This window comes from Thamnophis sirtalis, unplaced genomic scaffold, assembly GCF_051295495.1.
Source record: "Thamnophis sirtalis isolate CommonGarterSnake01/CBP01778 unplaced genomic scaffold, rThaSir2_p1.2 scaffold_12, whole genome shotgun sequence".
Classification (NCBI taxonomy): Eukaryota; Metazoa; Chordata; class Lepidosauria; order Squamata; family Natricidae; genus Thamnophis; species Thamnophis sirtalis.
In genome coordinates, this window is record NW_028261392.1 from 22,074,317 (window position 1) to 22,099,012 (window position 24,696).

The window sequence follows — 24,696 nt, forward strand, 5'->3', positions numbered from 1 at the left end:
TACTTGTTCTGACCTAGGCTTCCCCAGCAGCACAAAGTTGAGTCCTCATCCTGATAAACCTCTTTTATTTAATTTACAGTGAATTCTTCTCCAGCAAAGTCTTTCCTTTCCCACAGCCTTTCAAGATAGTTCACAATTATTGGCCTTTATCAGGCTTGGAGAGTGGCCAGGCCCATATCTTTCAGATGCCGCAATACTTGGCAAGAATACAGGAATGAACTAATTGTCTCCTGGAAACACCCATCTCCTTTCTCTCCTCTTTTATTCCCTATGGGAGGAGCCATTCACTGTCCACCTGTGGCTTTACTCCCAAGTCCAGTCTTGTTCCTTAGCTGTTCCCATTGTCTGGCAACTCTGTGCATGCACACACTGGGAACAGGCTTCAGCTGTTCATCTGCCTCACTTATGTCTGACTCCGAAGGCAGCTGATAACTGTCAGATGGCCCTGGTCCCATCTCTGCCTCCGATGCAGGGCACTCGTCCAAGCCTCCAGACTGGCCCATGTTCCTCCCCAACCTCCTCACTGTTTTAATCTGCTGCCACAACAATACTTCTTGTGTTTATTCTACAGAAATTATGAAGATACTCCTACGTTCCATCCTGAACATTACCAGCTAGCAGGAACCATCTGCTAAACTGGCTGCTGCCTTTGAGAGATGTTTAACAATCCCTCATCCAGGTTTTGCTTCCTGCCTTAACAGCTTTAGAACAAGTTTGCATCCTCCTCACACACCCATGGCCCTATCCCTATCCCTATATTTCAATACGTGTTAGTGACTATTTCACTATTTCATACATTATGTCATTGCCATTGCAATTTGAGTAGCAAATACACCCAAATTCACATTTTAAAAAGCAAACCATGCTTAAAAGCAGTGCATCCATTACTGAAAGATTATTTGCAGTGGAATAGCTTTAAGCAATCTTAACAGGCAAGGATAATCTCGGGGGTTATTTTAGCCATTATTAAATTAACAGCATGTACCCTATTTCTTACAATAAAATAGGGTGGTGTAGTTATCTCTAAAAATCAATGAAAGAGAGTTGATGTTTTTTAAATGAGAGTAGATGACTAGGTGAGGGAGGGAGGGAATGAGTGAGTCTGAATTGCAAATCTGATCCCAATAACCTGATAAACAAAATTTGAATCCAGGGGAGGAAGGGTGGTGAAGGAAACTCAGAAGGGATCCTCCCTAGTTTTGGGGAAATGAAAGAAAGGGATGGGGGGGATATTTTCAGACTTGGAAGATTCTGTTGCTGTAATCTTACAGTAAAATATAGGATTAGGATTCTTGGACGATATTGCAAAGCTAACAGGTTCACAGCAGGATGTGAAGTGTACATGACCCCAAATACTAGCTTTTCAGTAATTCTAATATTTTTGGCAAGTATCAAGGAACAGATGCCTATGAAGTTCATAGGAAGAAGATCACAGAGAAAAATAATTTGAAGTATTGCATGGTGTAGTAGTCATTTGGTAGCAATGTAAGCAAGTCATTACCAATTCCAGAGGTGTATGTAGACTAGCATACTGTTTCTTAAACTGACTTTTTAAGCAGATACTCATGACTAGTAATGGATTATTCTTATAGATCTTAACTAACAGTTTTTATTGCAAAAATCTTAGAGTTGCCATGACTAATCCTTCACTGGAGCTGTCTCCTCCCTGAATATGTCTAGTCTACTATTATATAGAGCTGAGGTGGCACAGTGGTTAGAGTGCAGTACTGCAGGCCACTTCAGCTGACTGCTATCTGCAGTTCAGCGGTTCAAATCTCACCGGCTCAAGATTGACTCAGTTTTCCATCCTTCCGAGGTGGGTGAAATGAGGACCCAGACTGTGGGGGCAATATGCTGACTCTGTAAACCACTTAGAGAGGGCTGAAAGCCCTATGAAGCAGTATATAAATCTAACTGCTATTGCTATTATAGTCCACTATATACTGTATACTACTACTATACTACTATACTACTGTTATAGCTGACCAAATACATCTAGTACTCAACTTACAATCATTCATTTAGTGAGTGTTCAAAGGAACAGAAAAAGTGATTTATCACCACTTTCACACTTACGACTATTGCTAAATCTCTTTGGTCATATGATCATAATTTAGACTTGCAACTATTATCTGTTTAGGATGATTGCAGTATCCCAAGGTCATGTGATCATCACCTTCTGGCAAGCAAAGTCAACGGGGAAGCCAGATTCACTTAACAGCCATGTTACCAACTTAACAGTTTGGAATGATTCACTTAACAACTGTCTGACTTAGGAATGGAGATTTTGGTCTCAATTGTGGTCCTAAGTCAAAAATTACCTGTAGATTACTATCATGACTTATGGCAGTGATGCTGTTGTTTAATAATATTTAAAATGTTGTCACAGATCTTCCAAGTAAAGCTGTCTTTTGCAATTCACTGATGGTGAATTTGTTAATGCCAAATATGTTCCAGTGGTGTTCCAGATGTTTGAGGATTGAATCAGAATCAGAATAGAGCTGGAAGGGACCTTAGAGATCTTCTGATCCAGCCCCCTGCTCAAGCAGGAGATCCTATACCATTTCAGACAAGTGACTGTTCAGTCGCTTCTTAAAACTTCCAATGATGAAGTACCACAATGTCTGAAGGCAAGATGTTGGATTGTACCCAAACCACCTATTTCTCTTGGCTTTCTTTTTCTATAGTTGTTCTATTTCTATTTGCAGGTCTTTATATTTTGTGTTTCCCCCCCTCCCAATTCTTTCTCTTCTATTCTGCTGTCTCCAGGTTCTGCAGCGCCATTATTGTTAATTATTCATGGTGAAAATTTATACTGACCACCAGGAGGTAGTATGTAACTAGTTTGATCCTCATTGGGACTGTTTTAGAGGAAATTACCCTTATCTTTTTTGAGTGATGCCAACCCATATCAGGAACTGAACTACAAACATGTAAAAGCACCTATGTGTGGCAAGTACAGTCCTCTAATATCTTAGAATTGAGGTCACCAAGAATTGGCTCACATTGTTACAATGCAGGCAGTTCATGAGGTTTTATTCACACATTTATCTATATATATAAAAGTGAAATACCACTCAAGCATCATCACGAAACCTCCAGAACTGTAAAGCCTACAAACTTGAAGTTTGGCAGGTATGTTCCTCTTCGTTTCTAGGTGCTCGCTAAGAAAGGATTTTTCAAAGTGACCATCAGATCATTAGTATTTCTTATATAGTATTTATATATATGCAGATTAACATGCTCTGATGCTAAGGAGTTAGGCATTCTACTCCCCCTCCCCACCTGAAAGGAGTTCTGTTCCAACTTCCGGTTGCCTCACATTCCATTATCTCAGTTCAAACTGGCAGACATTCCACTCCTTCACTCAGAGGCGGTCTGGGGCTCCTTATAGTACTAAATGTTGGTACCTCACCAAAATATCTATGCCTCCCACCTATGGAACTGCTTCTGAACTCAAGGTGGTGGGAGTGATATTCCCTTATGTGTTTCAATCACCGACTACTAACGTTGGTCAACGGATTGTGAGCCAAATTTCTCCTGCATAGCCCAATCACATTGTTTTGTCACGAAGCATGGGTATTCAACTAGTAGTTTATAACAGAAAATAAAATAGATCTGGGGAATCAACCCTGTTTCAAGAAACTCAACCGCTGTAATCTGCTTTCTCTATCTCCATAATACCTTTGAAATGTTGTGACACGATCATTTTTTTAGTTGCTATTCTCTCACAAATTGTAGTCGGTAAAATAAAACTGTGCCAGAAAATTAGCAAACAGGGATGAGACACTGAACAGATGCATTAGATTTTGGAGGGCAAGGGGAAAGGAAAGGCCTGGGTTGCTGTTAATCTAACTCAGCATGCAGTATCAAATATGAGCAGCATAATTATGTCTTCATACAGTTCCCTGCAAATTGTTTCTATAAACATCTGCGATTTTAAAAATGAGTTTTGCTTGATTACTATTCCATTCTAAGCTGTAGCTGAGCCACAGATCAGTGAAGGTGCAGCTAGCGCTTGAACTGGCTTTTAGTGTCTGTGTTTTTGAATGATAAAGAGCATGGATCCTAGCTACCCTTGAGATAAAAACCAACAAGGCAACAAAGAGATGATAATAAAGGATACAGGATGTTTTAAAGTGTGTGAGGCACTTTTGGTTGGACGGGGATGAAAGTGATAGTATTTGATGATAATGTTTAATGCAGACAAATAGCAAGAACTTCAACAAATCTTGTTTTAAAAGATTCTTCCAGGATAAATGAAAATACGATATCTTTAAGTAACACAATGGAAGTTCATTTCAGCTTATTCTCTCATAAGCAGCAGTGGGATTTACTTACCTTCCCCCACCGGTTTGCAAACGTGAGTGCATTTGCCTCATATGCACATGCACACCGCCTTCTGTGCATGCGCAGTGTTCATGCATTATGTCGGGGCGGGTGGGCGGAGCCTCCCGCAGCCGCCGCTACCAGTTTGCCCAAAACGGAGAGAACCACCTGAATACCACCTCTGCTCATAAGGGTACACAGAATTACAACCTAGGTCATATATATTTCATGAAAGATGAAGAGTTTAGGTATGTATAGAATTAAATTGTACTCATGCGTGTAGTAATAGCAATAGCACTTGAATTATATACCACTTCATAGTGCTTTATAGCCCTCTCTAAGCGGTTACAGAATCAGCATATTGCCCCCAACAATCTGGATCCTCATTTTACCCCACTCAGAAGGATGGAAGGCTGAGTCAACCTGGTGAGAGCCTGGTGGGATTCAATCTGCCAAACTGCTCGCGGTCGGCAGTCAGCAGAAGTAGCCTGCAGTACTGCATTCTAACCACTGCGCCACCGCATGCTCTGTAGATGGGTGTGCCAATTCATATTCATGCATTTTCCTGCTAAAACAAATACCAATGTGCATATAAAAATTCCTTATGGAGATAATGTATTTGGAGAAAAAAAATTAGGCAGATATTTTGTGGAGGGAAAAAACATGTTTATTTGCATGGAATGTTCCAGTTTGTTCAAATTATTACAGTGGACTTTTTGATCCTTTCTCCACCATCTTCTATTTAGCATCTACAGAAAACCATTGGGTGGGGTCATCTATCAGTAGAGTCCCAGTGACTGATGGCTCTTTAGTTCAGGGTGGGGGCAGAACAGACTTCAACTTAATTCCTACAAGATTAAATGGAAGGGTTGAGGATATTTTCATTACTGATGTATAAATTAACATTTTTCCATTCAAGACTGCTGGGCATCCTGGAGGTCCTTCTAGACTAAATGTTACCACTCAAAGAGCAGGTACTAGGATGACATGTCCATAGATTCATTTTTTTTGCACCCATTGTGCCCATTCCCCACCTGAAAAGCCCTTCAGAAAGTTACTCATGCCCTCACAAGCAAACTATTGCAATGTGCTGGACATGAAACTTTTGAAAACTTTTTGGAAGCTACAGCTGGCCCCAAGCAGTAGTGGATGCTGTTTGTTAATCCTGTGTATCATTATTGGTTTTTGAACTTCACTACCTACAAATTTGATTTTAGGTGCAATTCATCACCTATAAAGCCCTTCATGGTATAATCCTTCAATCACTTCTGCTTCTTGGTATGTTCAGGCAAAGTGGATATATGCTCCAAGTCCCTGCAATAATGCTGTCTGGCATCTTGCGGAACCAAAGAAGCATACTTTCTTTGCCACAGCCCCTTCCCTGTGGAATATCTGGGGATGGCCATCACCTCTCTTCTTGACTTCTAAAAAGACCTGGTTTGGGCATCAGCCTGGTGTTTATATGTTGGTGGAGAACTTGCAGTCTCTCCCCCCGCCCTCTCATGGTTGTTTTTGTCTCAGCTGCTTTATTTTTCATTTAGGTTTTTTATTGTTTAAAATTGTATATTGGAAGTTGTAAACTGCCCACAGCCCTTTGGAGTGTAGTTACATGAAATCTAGATGATGATGATGATGATGATGATGATGATGATGTTGATGATGATAAGGAGGAGGAGGGGAAGAAGAAGAGGAGGGGAAGAAGAAAGAAGAAGAAAAAGAAGAAGAAGAAGAGGAGGAGGAGGAGGGAGGAGGAGGAGGAGGAGACTGACTGAGGACTACAAATAAATCCATTTGTCTATGTCATGTATTCCAGACATGAAAAATATTTACCAGCAAAACTTTTCAGTGCAGCAGAAAAAAAACACCATATAGAATCTTAACTGGAAATAGGAAAAAAATTGTAAACGTTTGAATGGCTACTTAGCTTCCTAATATAGCCACCTCCATTCCTATCTTCATGGAGGAGGTGCTAACTCAATCCATCAAAAGTTAGCCCTTCTGATTGGTTCAGAAGGGAGGTGTTGATTTTACCTTTACTAGGAAATGCAGTCTGAACACGTAGGGCCGGGAGCAGAAGGACAGGTCACATCTAGCTATCTGTAGCATTTCTGTTTCCTTCATTCGGCTTCATTTTAAATTGCCTACTTAATTTGAACCTTCTCATTATTTCAGCTTTGATTGCATTCTGTGTTGCTGCTTATGGGGGTATTTTGCTGATAATAAGGACATATTTCAGGTAAATTTAGAGTAAAAAGCCATACAGTACATCATTAGTTACATAATTATAGCCAAAAGCCAAATTAACTAGATTTTGGAGAGGTTGTTATTTTTTTTTTTAACAATAATAGTTTTTCCTGACCTTTCCCCAAAGTAAGATTTATTGTCAAAATAGTAGGACAGCTACATTATGCGAGTAGAATTTCAACTACAAATGAAGTGTGGTTGAAAGGGCATCTTCTATAATGAGGGATTTCTTATGCTTTTCATGTGGGGATGCTTTTAATTTTTCATTTCTTGTGTTTCCAAATGTATCTGGTTGAGTGGCTTTGGCCTTCTCTCTCTCTCTCTGTCTCTCTCTGTCTCTGTCTCTGTCTCTCTCTCTCTCTCTCTGTCTCTCTCTCTCTCTTTCTCTCTCTCTCCTTCCCTCCTCACTCTCACAAACACTCTCCCTTTCTGACTCTATATTTTCCCAATAAAACATGTAGCCTTGTTTTTTTTGGGGGGGGGGGAGTAGGCAACTTATAACATGCATGCACACATACCGGCCACCATTCTTTTCCCTCCCCCCAACACACACCTGTAACACACTTAAAAGATCTCATCCACGGGTTAAATTCAGCAGGTTCTCACAGGTTCTGGAGAACCGTTAGCAGAAATTTTGAGTAGTTCAGAAAACTGGCAAATAACACCTATGGCTGGCCCCAGAGTGGGGTGGGAAGGGAGATTTTGCAATATCCTTCCCCTGTCATGCCCACCAAGCCACGGCCACAGAACCAGTAGTAAAAAAAAAAATGAATTTCACCACTGATCTCATCGTACATTCATCCCTTCAGCTATTTTGGCCTTGAGACAAGATGACAAAATCTAATACTTTGTGAGGTTCATCAGCCCCAATCTTTCCAAACTTCATAGTTTATTATCAAGTATTGCATATTGGAAAAGTGGTGCATAAATTCATTGTGTTGCCTTGATGGTTCCACCATAGAGTGGTGACAAGTAGCTCAGATGCTACATTTTTCCTTCCAATCTCCATTTGCCCATGGAGGTTGTAGACCAGTTACTTCCTCTCAGCCAGAGGTAGGTTCCTACAGGTTCAGACCGGTTCGGCCGAACTGGTAGTGGTTTAGCGGCCTGGGTGGCTGAAACCGGCAGTGACCCTGGCCTGCCACACCCCAGAACCGGTTCTCCTACAGGGCCGCCATCTTGATTTTCAGTTCTGCGCATGCGCAGAACAATTATAATTGCACAAATTTAATTCTTTTCTTTTTTTTTAAACATTTTTTCATGCACAGATCTGTTTTCATGCAAATGTGTACACACGTGGAATGCGCATCTGGTGTGTGCGCGAGCTAAACGAGAGCACATGCACAACATTTTTGCGTGCACTGAACTGTCAGTAATGCTGGGAGCAACCCACCCCTGCTGTCAGCCCAACAGAGTCTCTGACATTCTTAAAAAATAAATATGGTACAAGGTGCCTGGTTCAGAAGACTACCCACCTGCATAGAATAAAGACAATGAAATGGTGTGAATATTAAGAAGCAATCTTGATCCTGAGGAGATAAAAAAGAACATTTCATCCAATTTGTTTAATTTTAAATCATTATTTTTGAGACCAGCCACACCCCCACTGCAGCTGTTTCTGGAACAGTTAATCCTTCTCTAGTAACCATTGTGTTTCAAGGACCTCACAGTGAATGTTGTGCTTTTATTGTTAATTATTTTTACTCACATTTTCTTTTATGTCTTGTCTTGCACTCCCCTCCCTCATTATTGTAAGCCGCCCTGAGTCCCCTCAGGGAAAAGGGCGGCCTATAAGTGTTTAATAAATAAAAAACCTCGGAGCAGTATGGTAAACCATGTTCATACTGCTGCCACAAACACTGGTTCAGTTCATGTATAGTATTGTTCTCACCATTTATGTGTCTGTTGAGCTTTATCTTAATGTATCATGGAAACCCAGCCATTTGTTTGTAAATTAATGTTTGTTGCTTAGTGTGCTGTGTGAATCCAGTTGTGATTGATTCATCAAGTCTTGCTTTAATATGACGAATCAAATCAATTTATTGAAAGGCAACAGTAGCTTTGCCTATTTGCCATTCAAACTCTGAGAATAAATTGGTTAAAGGCTTCATAGAGCATCAATGCACATTGCAGTAATGCTTACACTTAAATGTTTACAAGACTTTAGTTTGACATGCTCTGCTGCTGGATCATGCTTTATCATGTTGTCTAATTCCACTCTTATTTACTTGTGAATAATGCAAATGTGAATAAAATATTGGTTAATATTACTTCAAGTCTATAGGGATTTCTTTTGATAAACAAAGTCATTTTAATAGAAAATATTTACATTTCAGTTTATAAAAAAGGAGAAAAGCACAGGCACACTTTAGAAGCATTAATTCTACTGACAAAATAGCTGTCTAAATATGCATTTGCTGCTAATTTATGAGGTCTGCTTTGATTTATGTATGCTATTCTTGCATGCAAAAAATCTGACAACCAATTCTATATTTGAACTGGAATTATTATCAAGGATGGCATTTGAAGAGGCAGGAAATTTATTTTGTTTTTAATTAAGGAAGAAAACAAAATAGTCAAACTTTAAAATATATGTTTTGTGTAGGTAAAAAATGAACTGAAAATAAAAACAAAATCAAAGAAAAAGGAAACTTTTAAAAAATGTGATTACATACCCATCAAATGCATCAAACAATCATATGAAACATTGATGCTTATCATTACAATTGTACATGTGATGAAAATCAATTCAGAAAAATATGGTTCATATATATATTTTAAAACTGGTGAACCGATTGGAATGTGTTTGTTCTTCATTGTAAGGTTTCTTAAAAGCCTTTTAATTTGATGTTTCAGCAAGAGCAATTTTCTCTCTTTTAAAATACCAATCACACAAGGAAACCATATTTTAAGAGGTTCAGTGTACAATAGGAATAGTTCTTCAGTATTTGTCATACAAAATCCATATAGTGTAACCCAAGGAATTATCTATGGCTAACTATAACATCTGCATTTTCCTGGCACTTCAAATGCAATATGTATTGCATTTATAAATTATCTGTTCACAATATTTTGCAACGCACAATACAGTTCAAGCCTTTTAAACTACCTTTGCTTTATTTACTTATTTGTTAGTTTGATTGGTCGATCGTTTATACTATTATTATGGCTACCCATTTCATAACAATGGGTAGCCATAATAATGTCTGGACCATTATTTAATGCAATTAAAACCAAATTGATGAAAGCAAACTTTTCAAATAACAAATGTCCATGGTCACCAAAACAAAAACAAAAAAACCCACACCACCATTCCCATTTATAATAAAAATTAACATGGGACAAGTTAAGGTAAGTCCCCTGCTCCATTGCCTGGGGAACCATTAGATCTTGCAGAAATTATCAGTGCTGGGAAAATCTGGATCGCTGGAAAGATGTTGTTGTTGTTGAATTCCCCCATGGCAAGTTGTCCCATTCTACCCTAACCAGCCAGCAACATGTGGCTATAAATTCTGAGCAGAGAGGCAGCTGGGTGTTGAAGGCATGGCATTGATGTGAGAGGCAAGATGGTTTGTGTTTGGGGGATTAAAAAAGCCTGAAGCAGCTTAAGGCGAGTAGAAGAGTTACGTTACTGTTACTTCAGAAGTAGGGCTCACAAAGAGAACATGTGGAAGAAGATGAGTTATAGTAGTGTTGGGGAAGAGTGATATAATAAACAGTGAATATTAGCCTTTGAGTACTTGTGGCTGTGTTACCTGGGATGGTGTTGGCTCTATGGGATTTTGGACCCCATGACCTGGAAACATATAAAAGAACCTTTGACAGGAAAAATGCCTTCAAGAGCCGAGGTGGCGCAGTGGTTAGAGTGCAGTACTGCAGGCCACTTCAGCTGACTGCTAGCTGCAGTTCGGCGGTTCAAATCTCACCGGCTCAAGATTGATTCAGCCTTCCATCCTTCCGAGGTGAGTGAAATGAGGACCCAGACTGTGGGGGCAATATGCTGACTCTGTAAACTTCTTAGAGAGGACTGAAAGCCCTATGAAGCGGTATATAAGTCTAACTGCTATTGCTATTGCTATTGCTAAGTTGTCCCCACTGGCTGCAAGTGAAAAGCAGAAAGACACCTATCACACAGGGAGAAAATATCTAGCTTTGCTATCTGCTTCATTGGCCATCCAATGCCATAAATCCCACATATATTAACCTAATAATAAGTTCCATATTTCTCCTATACTATCCAGTCTTGTTATGCTCTCTCATAGGGGTTGGGATGTTCCTGGAAGAATGAGCAAAAACCACTAAACATGTACACAATAAAGAAATAGTCCCAGCGGGGTTTCCCAGGCGTGAAGGTCATCCTTGGGTTATAGCTAAAGACAGCAGGCATCTATAACGGGCAGGAGCAATATACAAAGATGTTGGGGATAGGTAATGACTTTGTAACAACAGCAAAGGCATTTCATACTGTGCAAGAGAAAGCATTGGTAAAGCACTCCTGTTCTTTACCAAGAAAATAATGGGGATGATGATAGCACAAACTGATTGACAATATAATGCCGGGTGATTTTCTCTCAGACCAAATGGCACTCAACATACTACTGAGAAACAGTTGAGGACCCTTCAAAGTGCAAATGGTGTTTGTCTTGTAGCTAAAGCTTTTGAGATATCTAGTTGGTGATGTTCCCATGCAGAAAAAGAAAATCCCATTTTTTAAATAAAAAAAAACACTAGCATAATGAGAACATGAAAGAAGCACAAATAGTTCTTGGGGGCCCTGGGTTGGCCAACATTAAATCACTGTTGTGTGAGCTTCACTGGTTGCCAGGCTGCTTCTGGATTCAATTAAAGGTATTGAATTGTCTTGGTGATCACCTTTAAAGCTCTGCTTGGAATGGATCTAGGTTCCCCGAGGAAGGGTCTCACCCCAATGGGATTAGCCTGCCCTACCTACACTGACAGAAGGGGCATGCTGCAAACCACATCGGTCAAGGAATTCCAGTTGGTGGGTGTGTTGTCCCCCCCCCACACACACACAAAACAGTGGTTTAATGCAGTGGTCACCAACTGGTGGTCCATGAGAAAATTTTGGTGGTCCACAGAAAAAATATTTGCATTTTTATATTGCACTAAATCAGGGGTCCTCAAAACTACGGCCCTTGGGCCAGATACGTGCAATGAACATTTATGTTGCTGCAGGGAGTGTCCCCCTTCAGGGTGTTTTTGTGTGGGTTGGAGGGGGGCAGAAATTCCAATTTGGGGTCTGCTTCAGTCTCTTGGTGCAGGGCTTTAGGCGAAGGCTGGAGGAAAGTGTCGCTGGTGGCAAAGAGCCGGAGGGCTTTGTTCCAGTTGGATTGCATCATGGCCTGGAACTAGCTGACCATCTCAGCCCAGTAAGTCTCCAGGGGCCGGTACCTGGCCTTGCGCTCCCACAGGTGTTCCCTCTGCTTGGAAAGCCTCTTCTCATAGTCCTCAGCTTCTTCTGAGCCTCCTTCTCGGTCAAATACAATTTGAACTGAGCCAGATGTTTTGCCAACTCTTTCTTGTGATGGCTGCTTAGCTCCAACAACTGCTTCCTGTTGGGGCCCTAAGGAGCCCGAGCAGGCAGGTGAGGAGTGGCTGGGAGGAGAGGGGCGAGTTGAGGCCGGTGAGGCATCCCTTGACATGAGTGACATCGAGTTGGCCACGCTCATCTAGACACATGACCATCAAGCCATGCCCATCCAGCCAGTCATTAGGCAGATCATATTACTAGTCCATGGGATTTTAAATTATGAATTTAGTGGTTCCCTAGGTCTGAAAGGTTGGTGACCCCTGGTTTAATGGGTTTGTTAATAGTCCCCACCAAAAACCCAGAACTATCCCAATTAAGTTCGGCCAAAAGCAGACCAATGCTAGTTCATAGAGCAATGGCCACAAGGCACTTGAAAGTTTCCTGATCAAGATAATCCCATCAGGCAAAATTAAATCCCTAATACAAGAAGATTCACAAGGCGAGAAAAGTCCAGAGTTCAAAAGGCGCAATCCACCTCAAGGTACGATATCAAGAGGAGGAGCCAATGTCGCAACGATACGGACATGCGGTCTCGATGCTCCGAGACCGCAGTCGATACTTTTGCCACTGGGTGGTTTAATCGGACCTAAACTGTCCTGCAGAGACGGTGAACAGGAAAAATATGTCCTGCTGATCTCAGGAACATCGCAAAGTCCCTGATCGATGCAAGAGAAGTTCTTCAAGCTGGCGACAAAAAATCCAGCCAAGGCTGATGAAGTTGGAGCAGCTCCAAAATGGAAGGATACGAAAAGAGAAAGTGTTTCCAGCTGGTGAGGAATTTTTACCATTTTAAAAGAGACTGCCTATAAAAAACTTAAAATTAATTTAAATTGGAGAATAGAAGAAATAAGAGGTGAAATTAAGCTTTGAATGGTTTTGGATAATGGGTTATCTTACTTTTTAAATGCTATGTTCATGGATGGAATTTATGCAAGCCTTTAAAAATGAATGGATTAAGTTTTCTTCTATTTTTTTCTTTTATTATTCTTTGTAACCTATGGACTAAAATTCTCCTCTTTCATTACTGTGGATGTTTTTCTAACTCATTCAAGAATTGGACCTTTTTTTAACTTGGAATATAAAAAGGATACAAAAAGAAACAAAGAAAACTGTAACAATAACACTGCTACTTGGAGGCTGGAGGTTTGTGTATTGGAAATGAAACACTTTTACTTTCCTTACTGATTATCCTGGCTTGGCAATCCAAGGTCTCACTGCTTGTTTATAGAGAGTGATAAGAAGAAAAGTATACAGATGTCCCTTTGAAGTATATCTTTAACCAGAGAAAAGTGAAAAACTTTATTGTGAATTTATGCTTAATCTTGTAAAAACCTTCCAAGCAGCAGTGTTTGTTAGCTGGAGATAATGGCACAACTTCAACAGCAGAAAGAAACTTTAAGCCTGCAAAAGATATTCTTAGAAATTCAGAAATTATCAAACACATTTGAGAGAATGAAGAAGAAGTTGGAAGACTTAGAGCATGTAACAGTAAAATATGATGAAGAAGTTGGAGATGTTTATCAAGTGGAAAAAGTGGAGGTTAGAAGCTTAAAAACCGAAGAGGAAAATAACCATAAAGAAATTAAATCTGCTGATATTTATGGTGATTGGTTTGTATCTGGAAATGGAAAGAGTGGAATACTGAAAGAGGAATTAAATGGAGGGGAACTCTACCCCAGATGGCAAGACACACAAGAAGAAGAAACAAAAGAATTTATGGATTTAAAGAGAGAAATGTTATTAGCAGCATCATTGATAACACTACTGACAATTAAAGATAAGCTGATTAAGGAAACAGAAGAAGGGCATTGAAATTACATGAAAGATTTTATAAGCAATGAGTTGCTAAGAGAAGTCCATACAAATTTGATTAAAGAGATGATTAGAGGACTGATCCCACAAATGGCAGAAGACACGAGACTGTTTTGCTACTGGAAAGACACAGGTTGATAGATGGAAGTGTATAATTTAAAACTAGTTAAACTTACTGAAATTTAGTGACAATAGATATAGTTAAATAAATAATTGATAATGATAATAATGTATACATATGTAGTGTTATTATAAGTAATAATTGGATATGAATAGTGAATGGTACCCATGAAAGGAAGATTAGAAATCTTTTTGAGTGTATATAAAGGTTAATAAAAAAGAACTAAGCTAGATTCAGTTAAGTCTTGATTATTAGTGGGGAAATGTTATAGGATATAGTCAAATAAAGGAGGGATAATGATAACAATATATATATATATATATATATATATATATATATATATATATATATATATATATATATATATATATATATAGATAGATAGATAGATATAGATATAGATATAGATATAGATATAGATATAGATATAGATATAGATATAGATATAGATATAGATATAGATATAGATATAGATATATATATATATATGTGTGTGTGTGTGTGTGTGTGTGTGTGTGTGTGTGTTTGTGTGTGTGTGTGTGTCTGTGTCTGTGTGTCTGTGTGTGTGTGTGTGTGTGTGTGTGTCTGTGTGTGTACAACATAAGGAAACTGGATGTAAATTCACCAAGATTATTGTATGTGGAAAGAATTGACACAATGGGGAAGTAGATGATGAAAACGAAGGAACTAGCTGAAATGGTCAAATGGACATTGTTGGTCAGAGAAAAAAGCATTTCTTAAGCCTATTGCTGACTAAAAAACCCTTATATACTTTTTGTGGAAAATTTTTAAAAAGAGGAATTTATATGGTTTTGATTATTTTTAAAAATAGATTAGAGAAAACATGAAAATCATACTGTAAACATAGGAGGCAAATTTACACATACTGTATTTGGTATACTTGCTAATACCGCAAACTTAAATCAGAAACTGCTTCTTTATATTATTATTTTTTCTGTATTTTTAGCTTCTTCCTTCTTTCCTTCCTTCTTTCTTTCTTTCCTTCCCTCCCTTAATCCAAATATTAGTTTCTATTACTTGTTCTTTGCTAAGTTTTTTTTTTAATTATCTCAAAAGTTATCTCAAGAAAAGACTGCCTTTAAGTTAGCAGAAGAGTGAGACAAGGCTATATACTCTGACTTCATTTAATTTAGATTGCAAAATGCATCTGAATTTACCGTATTTTTCGGAGCATAAGACGCACCTTTTTCCCTCAAAAAAGAAAAGGTGAAAATCTTGGTGTGTCTTATACACTGAATGCAGCATTTTTGGCCTCCCGAAACCCCGTCCCCCCCCGGGCCCGTTTTTTGTTCATTCCCCCCCCCAGCCTCCAGGAACACTCTATAAGCCTCCTAAAGGCTATTCATGCCCTTTTTTTTTGACAAAAAACGGGCCCATTTTTGGGAGGTCTGCAAAGTGCAAACACTTTTTTTTAATTTGCCTCTTCAAAATCTGGGTGAGTTTATTCATTTAATTTAGCCTATAGTCTTAACCTATATTGTAGGAAGCTAGATTGGAGGAAGGTGACTTGTGATTTTAAAATTGGAGGAAGTGACATCAATAATCTGCGTTGTGCTGATGATGCTACTCTGTCAGTTGAAAATACAAATGATCTGCAAGGTCTGGGGAGTCAAGGGACACAGTGAAAAAAAATAGGACTAAGATTACATATAGAGAAAATCAAACTAATGACAGCAGGTACAGCCACCAGCCTTAGAATTGATAATGAAGGTAGCGGGCAGCTTCTTTCTTTTAAAAGCAACCATCAATAGTAAAGGTATCAGCAGTCGAGACATACATCACAAACTAACCTTTGGTAGAATAGCAACCCTTAGAAAATATATTCTGGTGCTGTGACATAGCTGCACCTACAAAGATCAGAGCTCTGGAGGCAACGGTATTCTTTGTGACAATACATTTCGATTCTTTATATACTATCAATCACTGGACTTTGAAGAAGCAGGATAGAAGAAATATTGATGCTTTGGAACTTTGGTTTTGGGAAAGACTCTTTAGAATACCACAAATAGCCTAAAAAAAATGAAACAAATGGTCATGTTTTTGACACTTGATGCAAAAACAGTTTTCTTGAGAAGTCTTTAATGCTGGGTAAGGTGGAAAAACAAAACAAAACCACAAGGCAGATAAATTGGATTGTGGTGACAAATAAGTGCACTGTTAAAAAAAAACCCAAAGAGCCAGTTTTGGGACACCTCCAATAGACCGATTAGATCCCACAGATTAGGCCTCCTCCGTATTCCATCCGCTGGCCAATGCCATCTGGCAACTACCCGGAGGAGGGCCTTCTCTGTGGCTGCTCCAGCCCTTTGGAATGAGCTCCCCGTGGAGATTCGAACCCTCACCACCCTCCAGGCCTTCCGCAAAGCCCTTAAAACCTGGCTCTTCCGACAGGCCTGGGGCTAATGAGTCTTGTCCCTTCCTCGAATGGTATGGTTGTTGTGTGCTTTTAAACTATGGTATTGTTTTTGTTTGTATTTTTATTCCTTATTTGTACCCTCCCCCTTGACTTGGGTTGTGAGCCGCCCTGAGTCCTCTTCGGGGAAAAGGGCGGCATACAAATGTAATAAATTCAATTCAATTCAATTTCATCCTTCCTGTACAAAGTCTGTCCATGAGGTTGCTAAGAGTCAACACCGACCTGATAGCATGTAATCAAAACCACTCATATTCTGCATGTGCATTGTGAAAGTTAATGATGAGTAAATATATTTAGTGCTAACTAAAATTTTATTCGCAAAACCATGCGACAACTGCACTAGAAAAAGGCACAATTCAGTCTGTAATTTTATATTCCCTTTCAATTATCTGATGTGGATAGAAACACGTTATTGTTATAGGCAGGCATGCTTCATTCCTTTGTTAATATGGAAGCTATTTTAGAGTGACCTGCTGAAAATAGGTCATAGTACTTGACCAGGCCTTGACAATCAGTTATACAATTATCCTGACAATTCATGCCTTAGTGTAAGGAATGATACTGGCAAGATGAGTACCAGGCTTGTTTCAAATACATCAAATATTGTTGTAAAATAGCTTTCATATTAACCTAGGAATAAAATACACCTGCGTATAACAATAATATGTTTCTATCCAGGTCAGATATATGAGAGGGAATATACTGCGCCTTTTTCTACTGTCCTAGTGCAGTTGTCTAATGGCTTTATGAATGAAATTTGGGGGGTCAAACTAGTTTGGATCAGTTGGACCCGAGGAAGTGGACATGGACAGTGAATTTGGCCACCTGCTCTTTAGATCCATGCCCTTCCTGACTTGTCAAAGTAGCCCAGGTGGTGTCATGTGACTGGGTTCTGATGGTAATTCTTCTTTGAGTGAGTGGGTCATTCCTTTACCTCTTAAAGAGGTTGTGTCCTCCCCTCCTCTCAAGTAGTCATCAATGGATGATTTTTGTTCAGCATGTCACCTGTTTTTCTTGGGGAAGGTGGTAGAAAAGTTCATCTTGCAACAACTTCAGAGAGCTCTTTTCAGATAGGATTTAGACCTGGGTATGGAAGAGAAATGGCATTGGTCATGCTTTTGATTGACCTCTGGTGAGGGCAAGGTCAATCCTTGCTCTACTTGGCCTCATGGTGGTTCTCAATAACATTCATTTGTACAGCTTCATCTTGTGCAATAGTTGTGCTCATTCCTGGATCAGTAAGCCTTCTTACAATTCCTCTTGGTCATCTTCAGAATGGGAGAGTATCCAGAAGCTTCAGCAAGTACAGCAGGCGTGTCAAACTCAATTTCACTGAGGGCTGCATCAGGGTTGTGTTTGATCTTTGGGGGGGGGGGGTGGCCAGCTAGACATCACTTGTGTGATCAAATGCCACTTTTGCTAGTAGTTTGTTTTGCTAGTACTCTACCAGCAAAAATGGAGTTCATTAGGGCCATGGGTGGCCCTGTCAAGCTTCATTTTCACTGGCAGAGGGCTGCAGGAGGCTGTCGCAGCTGAAAACGGAACCCAGGAGGGCCACACACGGCCCTCATGATCTCTGTTTTTGGTGGCAGAGGCACTGGCCCTTCGCTGTTTCCAGGGCAGCCCTGTGGCCCAAATCAAAGCACCCCACAGTCTGTACCTGAACATGGGCCTTGATTTAACACCTTGTAGTAGAGAATGTGCTGGGAAAAGCAAAGACAATATAAGAAAGTAATTTCCTAGAAAGAAACACAAATACAATTCTCTTTGTAGTCCTGCCCCATTACCTTATAGTTACGCCTTAATTGCTCATTGATCTCACAAGGTACTTGATGTGCTAGATCTAATAAAGTTCTTTGTTGTTGTCAATACCCAATCAATACCCTTGCAGCATGTAGTATCTAATCACATGTATACCCTAATTTCCATAAGTAACAGTTCTTTTCTTTAGACTGTCTCTATCTCCAAATGCTTCAAGAAACCAATTTGTTCTTCCCTGTAATTATGGTCTTGGGTTTCATTCTTCCTCTGGGGGAATTCTACATTTCCTTGTAGCCAACACTTGACTGACCTTAAAGGAATGATGGCTTGTCCAATTTCAAGTCTATAATTATCCTAAATGCATTACACTGTAACTGGAAATAATCTTTTATTTCAGGGTGTCTGTTATGATTAAAAATGACTTTTTCAATTGACACCATTCTTTTGATGTCATCATTTAGAAGGAAAAGCATTTAATCAAGCAGACAATCAACTCAACGATGTCTTCCTTAAAGAAACAATTCCTGGTTTTAAAAAAGAAATAAACTAAAACCTCTCTCACGACAGAAAAGACTCATTATGAGCAGCGCTGTCAAACTCCCGGCCTGGGGGCCAGACACGTCATGCACTGGCCACACCCACACCCGGTTTAGCGAAGGGGAGAAAAGTCCCAATATGTCACGTGGCGCCACTGTGACGACTTGAGTTTGACACCCCTGGGTTAAGGTAATATCTAAACAGCAGATGGGATTACATTTTTATCTATCAAACTGATTATTTGCATTAGGATATTTGCATTAAGAAACTGATAAACTGGGAAGGAGAGAAGGGAAAGGAGAGGAGGAAGGAAGGAAGGAGAGAAGAAAGAGAAGAAAGGGGGGAAGGAAGGAGGGAGGGAAGCAAGGAGGGAAGGAAGCAGGGAAGCAAGGAGAGAAGAAGAAAGGAGGGAAGGAAGGAGGGAATGTAGGAGAGAAGGAAGCGGGGAAGGAAGGGGGAAAGGAAGGAGAGAAGGAGAGAAGAAAGGAGGGAAGGAAGGAAGGAGGGAAGGAGAGAAGGAGAGAAGAAAGGAGGGAGGGAAGGGGAAGGAGGGAGGGAAGGAAGGAGGGAAGGAAGGAGAGTAGGAGAGAAGAAACGAGGGAAGGAAAGAGGGAGGGAGGGAAGAAGAAGTAGGACCGTTGTAAGATAAGATGGATCTATGGGATGGTAAGAAAGCAATTCTCAAGTATATTGTCAACTGTAGGGAAAAAATTGTTATAAATACATATTATTAATAACAGTTATGAGACCATATAATTGTGAATGTATATATGAAATTGATAAAATAAAAAATTGGGGGGAAAAAGAAACTGATAAACTGCATTCGGATACTGTCATGGGATGGGCACAGAGAATTGAATAATAAAATATATCCTATGATGCAAATTCCATCTGTTTTTAACTTGTGTGTGATGTCAGACCTTGTACTATGACATCATCATGCACATTAGGCCATTTTGGCATCCTTAGGCCTATCTGCAGACGACTAACTTCCCTGGGGCTTTTTGCACTGGTAAAAAGTCACTATGTTGTCTGTGGGTATTGCTTGCTACCAAAGCCTAAAATGTAGAGCGCATCAAAGTTGCTGTGTTTCAGAGTTCTGCTCTCTTTTTTTTTTCAGTCTTTACTACAGCTTAATTTTCAATTGCAATCCTAACCATGCAATTAACGGGGGTGTCAAACTGGCGGCCCGCAGGCCAGATGCAACACCCGCAGGCCACATGCACCCCAGCTCTGCGAAGGGGGGGGGGATAAGTCACGGGATGGCAATGTGACACCGTGAGTTTAACACTAATGATGCAATACATCTGATTTGTGTCGTAGTATTAGAAGGTACAGTGAAGTGCTTGCCCTTCTCTTCCCCTCTCCTGTATAACTCAAAATCAGGCTCTCAGAGAAACAATAATATTATTTTGTGCTTGCAAAAGAGAGACATATGGCATCCTGAACACTGTTGTCCAAAGCTATTTGCACAAGGACACAAGCATATAGCACAACATTAGTAGAGCTTTGCACAGTGCTAGCAACAAAACATAATCACAAGCATAAAAACAAGGACCTTGCAGTCTTGTTGACTTTTAGGAATTGGGTGGTGGTTGAAGGCTTGTTTAAAAACATGAATAATTTGCTTCAGTTCATTTGACAGAACAGGAAATAATACATCAACAATTCTCTTTGCTAAATGAAAAGCCTAGCCGATTGGATGCATTTAGAAAGCTACAGTTGGGTTGTGTGGCCTTTTGCCATAATTGGCTGCAGTAAACTATCAGATCAGTCTACAAAGCTTAGAATATAATGTAAGAGTTTCTAATATAAAGCATCTATTCCCATATTATTTTAAAAGGGTGTAATTTGAGTTAAACACATTTTAATGTAGTGTAAAGTTCCCTACAAGATGAATATGTTATGGTACAATCCTTTATAATTGCTTGCTGTGGAAGGCAAATATGCCTACTTGTGAAATCCATTTGGAATTGAGCATAATTTCCTTTGGAAGCTCTGCTATCACTCACAAAAATAAAATAAAATGCCCAGCTGGGCATTTATCTCAGTATTTTAATCACTCCAAGCATTGATATAATATGCTATTACTTTATACATATGAAAAGGCAGAATAAAATGTTAAAAATCACAAAAATACACCATATGATAAAGAGTCTTTTAAAAAACAAATTGCATTTGCTTCTGTCATTCTCTTAGATGGGTGTAATTCTATATTCCAGGGTTTCAGTTATATATTGGCAACATCAGGATGTGGCACAGATTCTAAGGCCAATGTTTCTCAATCTTGGCAGCTTTAAGATGTGGGGACTTCAATTCCCAGAATTATGGGAACTGAGGTCCACAGGCCTTAAAGTTGCTAAATTTGAGGGCTAGAGAGATGTGGAATTCCGTAACATGTCTCTCCCAAGTGATTGAAAGCCCTTCCAACCAGTCAGTCCATAGCCTGAAAAAGGATTTCAATGCATTCTCTGTTAAAATATTTAGAGGGGATTGACATTCTCTATTGTTAGAATATTCATGACTAGGAGAGACATGGGAACAAGGTCAGCCAATGAATAGGCATCACAATTAAGTCAGCCAATGGGAACTTAAGTAGATCTGAGTCTGTGCAGAGAATTGAAACAGAAACTTAAGTAAGCAGTCTGCTGTTCTGAGAAGTAAACTAGCAGTCCGTCTGGGCTTATCTGCTGAAATGAAGCGAACTGCTTGTGTTTACCTGCTACTCTCCTCCTTTGTGTTTACTTGGAAGAACCACCTGTTGGTATTGTACATTTATTCATCTATTCTTATGTATATAAAGAAGTTAATGAATCCTGCTGCATCAGTTATCTGTGTGTACTGTATATCCAGAAGCAGATTCAAATCTACTTCTGGGTTTGAATTTATGCAACAAACTCTGACATTCTTGCTTGCTGCTTCCCAACTTACATTTTCTTGACCTTTTCAGTTATTAGCGAGGCCAAATATATTTGCTGAAGCCTCCCAGCATAAAATGTAAATTAAGTAATTTGGTCTGCGCTGCCAGACTCCTTGACAACCAACCTGCCTGATAGGAGGACAGCTGAGTCTGCTTAGCCAGCCTACTGATTGTGCCCTTCGCAACCTTTTGATTGCTTTTGATTATCAGCCTTGATTCATAGCTTTCCTGCTATTTGTTTATCTCTTCCAGCGACTTACCAACCTGAATGCCTGTTTCTCCACTGTGACATAACTGTTACATTAATATAATGTTACACTGAACTCAGGTGTGTGCTTCTCTCATGGTGATGCAGTGACCGCCATGACCTCATCAATGAGAGTCAATCAACCAAGAAAAAGTCAATTATCACAACTCTTCCTCCCACCCTCGCAGCTATTTCTAAGCACTGACTAGGTAGTCAGTGTCTCTGACTAGGTAGTCTCTTTTCCAACCACAGCTGGCTAAGTAATCCAGGAGTTTATCTGAGAGGCACCAAGTTGGGAAGTACACCTATGGATAACTTATCTCTAGCACTCCCCATCTGGATTGTTACTGCGACTCTCAGAACTGTATGAAGACTTTCTGTAATACACAATCACTGGAGATCATTAAGAAGAGATTAGACAGCCACTTGTCTGAAAAGGTACAGGATCTCCTGCTTGAGCAGGGGTTTGGACTAGAAGGCCTCCAAGGTCCCTTCCAGCTCTATTCTGTTTCTGATTCATATGGGATACCTAAAGTGGATATAATACAGAGTATCTCATTGCAATAGGTTGTTCTAGTACATGGGTTCTCAAACTATGGCCCAGGGGCCACATGCGGCCTGCCGAAGCCATTAATCCAGCCCGCAAAGGACCAAGAAGCTACCCCACCCACCCTTCAGCCCCAGAAGGCCAAAAAACAGGTGAAAATAACCCATATTTGGCCAAAGAAGGGGCCATTTACACCCAGTTTTTTCCTGCAGAATGCTTCTGGAGGAGGGGGAGATGAAGAATGGGGTGCACAGATGCTTCAGGAGGCCAAAAAATGGGCAAAACCGGCCTGTTTTTGGCCAAAATGGGCATTTTCTCCCATTTTTTTGCATGCAGAATGCTTCTGGTGAAGGGGGAAGTGAAGAATGGGGTGCACAGATGCCCCAGGATGCCAAACAATGGGCGCACTTTTTACCTCCCCCACCTCCAGAAGATAAAGAGAGAGTGATGAACAGGGAGAGACAGAGACAGAGAGACTTGTTGGTTGAAAGCTCCTTGGAGCTGAGAAGAATTGCTGCAAAACTGAATTTCCTGAAGTGGACCACTAGACTCCTAAACAACTGAAAAAACTATCTAGGAAAAAGAAAAATCAACCAAAAGAGCAACATGCAACAAAAGCAAATAAAACACCCCCAGGAGCAAAACAAATTAAAGTTTAATTTGTGTGCACTGTTTAATGGACTGTTAAATTGGCCACTATTTAGCCACATGACCTAGCCATGCCCACCCAGTCACATGACCACCTAGCCATGCCCACCCAGCCAGTCTGCCCCCCCCTACGGTCTGAGGTACGGTGAATTGCCCCCCCCCCTGTTTAAAACGTTTGAGGGGCCCTGTTCTAGTACATAGAACATGCACAATTGCACAAAGGTAAAATCACACTAGGATCCATTTCTTCCTGTGTGCAAGTTGGCACCTGTTACTAAGTACTGTAAACATCTAAATAGGGTGGGAGGAAGCCTCTACAATAAAATCAGACAAAGACCTCAAATCTCAAACTGGCGAGGAGAAAGGTTTGGTTATTATTGTATTCCTTCAATACCATGAATGAATGAATTTCTAGGTCCAGAGGTTTCTATTGACTACCATAATGGAGAACTCAAGAGAGAATATGTCCTCTCTGCCAATTACTCTGGTTAGTGACGCTTAACTATTGCAAGTAGTCGGAAGAAAAACGCAGTTTCTCATTACAAAAAGTAATTGCGCGGCAAAGGGCCCATGCTGCGCAGATGATGTTCTTCTTCCAGTGCAGATGGCATCGGCATGAAGTTCAAACAAGGATTGCATCAGGTTACCATCTGGCTTTTCCACTGTGGTAAGATTTTCATGCTGTGGTACCATCTGCCTTCCCTTCGGAGATGCAGCGTGCTTATTGAATTTACAGGATGTGCTGTGTTTCTAGCACACTTTTAGGTGACAAGCAATGCTGGCGAAATCAATGGGATTTTCTGAGTTCTGCCTTCCCTGCCAAAGTCTTCATGGAGTTTCGCTCTGAAAACAAAAAAACAAAAAAAACACAACGAGAAGATAGAAAAGATGTCTGAGAATCACTTGAAGGAACGGAGCTTGTTTATAGATCTCTCAGTGTAGGAATGATGGCGCTCACACAGTTACTCCTGATGGATCTTGTGCATAGTATTGATCTGCACTAGATGTCAGTTGCTTACCAGGTAGATTGAAGATCTTGTAGTAAAGCTGAGAGCCTTTCAAATCAAGGGTAGAACCTGAGGGACTCAGTGTACCAGGGCGGTGAGCAGTTTTCTTTTTCCACAGAAGCCTGTAATCAACATTTTGGAATCCCTTGCAAAATTAGAGAAAGCCAGGTAATTAAAGCAGATAAATGTTTGCTTTAGAAAACTGCTATTTCTCTACAACCAGGACTTTGTGCTAGCATTTATCTATACTTTAGAATGTTAAGGATAGGATAGGATAGGATAGAATAGAATAGAATAGAATAGGATTATTTATTGGTCAAGTGTGATTGGACACACAAAGAATTTGTCTTTGGTGTATATGCTCTCTGTGTACATAAGGATAATAAAATACATTCATCAAGAATAAAAAGATACAACACCTAGTGCAGTGGCGGGTTGCAGGTGGTACGCCCCGGTATGGATATACCAGTGCCTGCCAGGAGCACCAGGTACCGTTCCAATACGGTGCTCCGGAGGGCCCACCTGTCCGCCCAAG

General features: G+C 40.1%; 1 protein-coding gene across 2 annotated transcripts in view; it reads left to right on the forward strand.

The window, feature by feature from the left end:
• The window catches only part of GPC6 (glypican 6), a 905,632-nt gene that overhangs the window by 600,809 nt on the left and 280,127 nt on the right, over nucleotides 1–24,696 (forward strand). The gene's annotated exons all lie outside the window — the stretch shown is intronic.